At 36.4% G+C, this 7,881-nt stretch overlaps 1 pseudogene; it reads right to left on the reverse strand.

Annotated features, from left to right (window-relative positions):
* Window positions 1-673: 673 nt before the first annotated feature.
* LOC149212560 (putative gamma-glutamyl hydrolase 3 pseudogene) lies at window positions 674-1,517 on the reverse strand (annotated as a pseudogene).
* Window positions 1,518-7,881: the final 6,364 nt, after the last annotated feature.

The raw sequence follows: 7,881 nt of genomic DNA on the forward strand, positions 1-7,881 counted from the left end.
TGTGTGATCACAGAACTTTCAAAAAGATTTGCAGTCACATGTACATAATTAACTGGCTCAACTGAAACATGCAGCTACAGCAGTTTCGTAGCGCGCTACGAAACTGCTGTATAATTTAAAAAAAAAAAAACAGCTTCAACCTAAAATTTGACTGTCTTCAAGTAACAAGGATGAAGAGATGTATGCCAATCATTGAAAATGAAAATAAAATCCTCCCCATAAGATTCACTAATGTGTTCACTGCTCGAGAGATTAAGAATCCTTGGAGCTTCAATAGCTGCCTGACATAAGAAGCTAAAACGAAGTTATATGACTCTGGATGAATTCTGGTATCATCCAATGTATCCATGACATGATTACTATAGGTAGCCTGCCCAGTCCTTCTAGACCTTAAGAAATCTGCAGCATTTATAAATACAAACCGCTTCATTGCTCCAAGGGTGGTTCTATGAGAATAAATACGCTTCTACCCTTAAAATAGCCTTCTGTAATGATGCAGCTTTTCTCGGACCAAGACCTGATACAAATTGTATTGGGGAAACATCTACTCATGGCAAGCAGCCAGGTTTATAGCAACGCCAATTTGATGGGTTATTGTAACCATCACCTGCCAAGAGCTGTGTAAAAGGGATTCATGTTTTGCATAGAACCGATCCTTAACCTGTTCACTCTGCTAAATCATTGCAGATATAAGCTCTGTCAACCTCTCACAGTTAAACCTATGAACCTGGCCTTTTCGATCCTCACTAATAACAAAGTTGGCAACACTTTGAGTTACTTGAATTTCATCTGCAGAGTGAGGAATTGTTAGTATTTCCCGTTCAAATGTATTTTTCTCTGGATGCCACTGTACAGCAGTCATTGGATATCCTCACCATTAAAATCTCCAACCACTGTACATAAAAATATCCCAAACACTTGATTCTGGAAAAGACGAGGCTCTGAGGTCATTTTACTGAGTATATGAGGCTGAAACCATTTGAATATGCTACCATTCTTCGCAGCGTCACTCTCAAAGGATAGGGTTGATGGATGGTTCACAGCATCAAATCTTTCAAGAATGTTAATATCCCTGCTAACTATCATGCTAAGAATCTCAAAATCTAAGCAAACGGCATACACAGGGAAGGATCCTCCATTATCATTTTCTTCTAGAGCTCTCCAAAAAGGCTTTTCAACTGTCTAATGATAAGGACCATCTTTAGCGCTTCCGCCGGTGAAAAGAAAACCATTCACTGCTTGAAATTTCTGTTCGAGAACTTCTGTGGGTTCGTTGTAGATTAAAGTAACAACCCTGGCACCCCCCGATTCTGTGAATTTGACATAAAAAGCCGCGATGTATGAGGCATTAGATGCCGTGCTGAGCTTTTCACGAGCTCCATTCCTTTCGGCTTTGGCATCTTCTGAATTATGGCATCATCTTATGAAGGCAGACGGATACGCAGAGACTGTTCTGCATTAAGGACATGAATAAAAAGACTAAGACACACAAGTAGTACAGTCATGGCCATAGCCATCGCTTCTCGGCTTCTGCCCACAATATCAATCTCCTCTGATTCTGAAATGAATTTAACATTTCTCATATTGCCATGCACTGTGTTACGCAAACCAGGGTGATCGATCGGAAGTCGGCAAAAATAGCCACAAGAATGACATCTTGTCTCACAATAATGTACATCATCTTCATTAGTTGTATGAACATGGGGTCCTTCATGGCTCCTCTTGAAAGCTGGTACTGGGACACAACAATCCTTTCGTATAGCTGAGTAACTATTTCAAATGTAAAGCCAGAAAGGTCATTCCACAAGTCATCAATTGCGCCCTCCATCCCCAATATAACAGGCATTCAATCATGAAGCCACGCCAACGCCTTAGAGGAACGTGTAGTCAAAAGAGTAAATGTAAAGAATACTCCTCCTTCAGAATCTTGCCATGTGTCATAAAGAGCTGCAAAGACAAGGGGCTTTTTATCTTGAAAATGTATATAGAATAGATGCTTCTTCGCTTCGTCCTTTTTTCACTCGTAAAAACCTTCAATTGACACAAGGCAACGACAACTTGGAATAAGTCGACGAAAAGAAGCCTTCTCATAAACCGATTCTGATCGAGCATTGGTTTCAAAAAGGACCACGATTTTGAGACTTGGGTATGAAACAAAGTTTTGATGGACCTCCGTTGGTGATCATGAGAACCTGCCAGAACAGCTGTGAGCGCAAAGTAAAACTACCACTGGAATGTTCCCCTTCAAAGCATATGCAGACAACGGCAAGTCTGCAAGGAATAATACAGGTCCCATGATCTCCTCAGTATGAAGTGACAATATAATCAGAAATCTCATAAGCTATAGCCCCAGCGTTTGCCAGAAACAATGAAGTGACAACAATGAGAATATGCATATTGCAAACGAACCATATCATCCCCTTCCTTCAATGGAGTACAGGCCCACATATAACAGTTTGATAAACCTCGTTTCCTGCAATGTTTCCATCAATTCACCTTAAATATCTGTCATTTCCCAATTTCGTAGCGCAGCCAATGCAAGGTCAGTGTTTTCGCTACGAAATCACTAAAACAGATGGCGCTGCGAAACTGCTAACGGATTTATGCGCTGCGAAAACACCCTGTCTTTAAGCTAGGCTAAAATTTTTTACAACGGACTTTTCAGTGATAACATATTCTCACTTGGGGATGATGAGGCCAAGAGTGGAAGAGACTCGAGGAAAATAGTGAGAGGGAGAGATATGGAGAGTAGCCAATTGCTTCCATAATAAATATAAAATTTTTAAATAATGAATCCATACAGGTGAGGATAGTTTTTAGATAGGAGGAATGACCTATTATAGAGTCTTAGTGAACCCAACGTTTCGGACTACCAAGTGAGTCCATCATCAGGGGATGCGTCAATAGATATTCTTTAGATCTTAATGATGTATCTAGGAGCTAGATTTAGGTTAAATCTATAGGAAATTAAAGAAAAGATGTAAGAAAATAGGTCGGTTAGATTTTCATTTAATTAATTAATTATTATTCTTTATTTAATTTATTTATTATGATTTATTTTTATTTTTTTAATTTAATTATCTAATTAATAGGTTTATAATAAAAACTATTAATTAGTTAATTAAATTAAAAAAATAAAAATAAATCATAATTAATAAATAAATTAAATAAAGAATAATAATTAATTAATTAAATGAAAATCTAACCAATCTATTTTCTTACATATTTTCTTCAATTTCCTATATATATGACCTAAAAATAGCTCCTGGATACATCATTAAGATCTGAAGAATATCTATTGATGCATCCCCTGATGATGGACTCACTTGGTAGTCCGAAATGTTGGGTTCACTAAAACTCTATAACAAGTCATTCCTCCTATCTAAAAATATGAAATTATTGTTAAAATCCTAATATCTCTAGCTATTGAGGTTGGCCATGAGTGGTATTGAGAGGAAGTGAAAATTTTTCTTCCTTAGTTTGCCTTGCAAATCTCTCTACTGTTGTCTTTTGGTACTACTTGTGAGCTTTTGCAGCTCGGGGGTTCTAGGGGGAGAAGTTTTTCCTGGATATGGTTTGGAGGAAAACCAAGTGGTTCACAATGACTTGTTAAGGATATAGGAGCTCGAGCATACTTTCATTGGAGTTGGAGGATACTCCCATTTTTTGAGTTGTATAAATTCACTACTAGGTATGTTGGCAACATTATATTGTGTTTCTTTTTGTAGTTCATTACATGGTTTTTCTTATTTGGTTGTTGACTAAAACTTAGATGTATATCAAATGCTGCACACTAAATGTTGAAAGAATTTTGCAATAACTATAGTTTATTTTATCTAAGGTTTTTTCTTTGTACAGTTTCATTGCAAGTTGATTTACATCATGTCTTAATGGCTGAAGCATTCAGGCTGCCATGACTTTTATGAAAACATGTTAATAGCATAGATTTGGTTTTTCCTTGTCTTTTTATAGTTGTAGATAAGTTTGCAAAATATATGTTTGACAAAAGAGATAAATGAGATAGGATGAATTTTCTTTTGGTTTTGGTTTTAAATAATCGCATTTCTAGGCATTTCTATTTCGATTTATTTTAACTTCAGGGGGTATCTATACCTTATGGCCATTTTGCCCCAGCTTTGATTTCAAAAAACAAATTTTCCTAATCATGTTCTCTAATCTTCTATATTTTACAGATTTTTTGCTGCTCCCTGGTGCTTTGTCTTGCTGCATTTTTTTTGTAGCTGTGATTTACCTGGTAATCTATTTTTATGAAACCAGTCTATTATATAAACTTGGAATTATTATTTTAGTATAAATGCTTAATACACTGATAGTTTAATAAACTTGTGACTACTTGTTTGATAGTTTAATAGCTAGCATCTTGTTTTGTGACTGGTAACCGTTGTTCAAAATTCCCAATGGTTGTAGCTACACCATTGCGAGCTATTTGTAAAAATTCTCAAATATTTACAGTAATTATGTGCCTAAATTTTTGTATATGCAACAATCAAGATGGATGAAATTTCTACTTATGTATTAGGTTCACTTCTTGGCATTATTGACAAAGAAAAAGAAATTATGTAATCATAGATTCATGTTAGTTAATTTTGGTGAAATCGCCTTAAGGGTTATGGTTGTAAGTGTTTGACAAAATGCCTCAATGGCTTTACATTTCATGCTTGCAAACTATTTGACATAATGCTTCAATGGTTGTAGCTAATTACATCTATGAATTGTCTACCAAAATGACTAAGTAAATTTAGGATTTGTAGCCAAGGTGTTTCTGGAAATATCTCAAAGAATAAACATGATGATTCCACTGAATTAAAAATCAATGGAAGGCAATTTGGTTAGGTGAAATGTTGTATTTGTTAGCTTACATATGAATTCATAATAATTGGAAACCACTCCTTTAGAAGTTGAATTATCTTGTTTTTGTTCCCTTTGTTTTACCAAAGAATTCATAGGCATATTATCTAGAACAAAATCAAATTAGTCACTCTTAAACACTCTTAATTGTAATCAAATGAACAATTAGCTTATTGGAAATTGTCATTTGTAAATATTGATATTATTTATCCCACTAAAGACTATCATTTAAATGTGATTTTAAGACTTATGGAACTGTAAGTTTTGGATCTTGAGGAACCATGACCCTGTAGCCTTAATGAGAAGTTTAATATTACCATGGGTTAGTTAGTTAGTAGAAAATAGTATGTAGTGTAAAGAATACCAATACCATATATATATATATATATATATATATATATATGACCTTGCATTAACTTTTGCGTCTTAAAAACTTAAACTTAAATTGCATTTTGAGTCAGTGTTAGTATAATACTGATGGTTGGTAAGGTCCCACTTGCTTACATATCAAAGAACTGAAATATGCTTACATATAGAAATTGAAATAAACTTGCTCAGATGAAGGTAGCTTATCTTTGAGAATAGATGTGGCATCTATATGCCCTTGAGTTGTGTTACAAGGAGGCCCAAGGGCATTTTTATTATTGAAAAACAAGGGAAAACCATAAAAAACCAAAACCCTAACCACAACAGACAAAACTTAAAGTGTTTGTGGGCCCCATTAGGGTTAGTTGGGCAGCCAAATTCCCAGGGTTGTAACTTGGTCATATTATCTCTGTTTGGAATGTACAATACCTCATTGGAAATATCTTTATGAGTAGTATGGGATTTGCCACAAGGACCCTACCTATGGATTTATTCTTGTTGCAGAACTCAAAAAAACATCGTTTAGAGGGTTCAAACTACTCTGGAAGTTCACGGCCCAAAAATCTACTAAAAATAGTAAATGCTACTAAAAACAAGGAAACTGATGAAACCAACAGTAGGTCTAGGTGGAATAGGCAAGTGGCCAACAATATCTACCTAGATCAGGCCTCCCTCCTTGAGAATAAATGATCCCCATTGTGTGCAGAGCCTCCATGAGGTGAGGAAATTTCTATTGAACCCGGTCCCTAGTGAACCACTTTCTTTGGTGAAAGAGTTGCCCCACTTTGACAACTTGATATAGTTGGAACCTTTATTGGCGAGTGTTATTGATCCACATGTGCACGATCTAATCAGTTATGGCATGATCCATGTAGTCTGGGTTTAACTCCATTGGTGTTATTTGTTATGCAATGTTGGACGTGTCTAGCAATGGTGGAAAGTATGGATGAACGCGGTCCACATCCAATACTCAGTGAAGGCCAAGGAATGGTAGAATGTTGAGCTTGAAGGCATTTTTCCCTATATCCATGGTGATGGTGTATGGCCCATATCAAAGTGGGTGAAACTTGCGTTGGGGTCTAGTGAGGCATTCCCCTTCTGCAGATGTAGCCAAACTTTCTCACCTGCCTGGAACTTGTGTGGCACTCGATGTTGATAATGTCATTTCTTGTACTTAGAATTGGCTATGTCCAATATGTCATGGACTTGCTGGAAGATTTTCTGAATATTCTCAATGAATTTGTTATCCTTGTCAACTTTAGACTGGACATGAGCCAAATATGCCTAAGTAGCTGTAAATGGCATGCCCACATCAATGACACATAGTGGTTGGAATCCCAATCCCACTTGAAAGGGGTTGTGGCATTTATCTATGGTGAGCTCTATTATAGTTGTTTTGGACATAAGGGAGGCTGTCATCCCATGTGGGTGGATGCTTCAAGTTATTGATGCACAAAATGTATATGATCATCTTGTTGACAACCTGTGTTTGGCCGTCAGTTTGGGATTGGAAAGTCATGGACTTAGTGAGCTTGGTATCCAATATCGACCATAGACTTGGCAAAAATGTACTTAGGAACCTATTGTCACAATATGAGATAATGGACTATTGGATACAAAAGTGTACCCACAATCATTCAAAGAAGGGATTAGAATTGGATTCTCCTATGATACTCTTCTTGCAGGCCGTCATAATTACCATCTTAGAGAATTTGTCAATGGCTACGAAAACACAGTTGTTACCATGCTTAGTAGAAGGAAGGTCCAACATCTAATCCATGGAGATGGATTCCCAAGGTTGACTAGGAGTAGACAGATGAGTATATAGGCCTTACTTCTTTATGGTCAATTTGGCAATGGCATAGGTGATGAGCGCTTGTATTGCAGCAAAAATTTTGCAACTCCTTGGGCTACAAACTTTATTCATCAACTCGGTGTTCGTACAAAATTGGAGGTGACAATGTTATATACACAAGTAGATGTAATAGTCCACTCATTTCATTGTTCAACTGGGGTGATAGACCACTAGGGTTTCTCAAACCAGTCTTCTATTGACTAGAAGAAGTCTGACTACCAACTAGAGGAGGGGAAGTTATCATTAATGAAAGAAAAGGAATGCTTCTTATTTTAAGGAATGAAAGACTGAATTAGAAGATGCTTGCAAAGTGACATGAAATCCTTTAGGTACTCATTGACATATTTTTCTTGCAAAAGAAACCTAGCTTAACCCTGTTTATCACATGTGATTATCTAAACTAACTGAGCAAGGAATCTGAGCTAGGGATTATTATAGTCATTGCATGCATGTCCTAATTAAGAAATTAAAAAAACTTTTTTTCTTTATGTTTTCATTTTATGAATGCAAATGTTAATCTTCACTTGTTCTTTGGCAGGGGAGAAAAGTATGGAGTAAGAGGGTTAGAATGGTCTTAAGGGTATGGAGTTCAAGTGGAGACTTAATCCCAACTTAAGTGATGATCTTGTTGAATTCAGGCTCAAAACAAGCTGCTACAAGATTTCCTACAAGAAAACTACAGGATGTCCTAGTTCTACTACATGACCCCTTGTTTTACTACAAGGAACAAACCGAAATATTAGGAAGTGGTATAGAAGGTGGAATGAAGTATGGGAAGGGTAGATAATAGG

This window comes from Pinus tabuliformis, chromosome 1_1 (genome assembly GCF_031772625.1).
Source record: "Pinus tabuliformis cultivar Carrire ecotype Pingquan chromosome 1_1, CPIR1, whole genome shotgun sequence".
NCBI classification, from domain to species: domain Eukaryota; kingdom Viridiplantae; phylum Streptophyta; class Pinopsida; order Pinales; family Pinaceae; genus Pinus; species Pinus tabuliformis.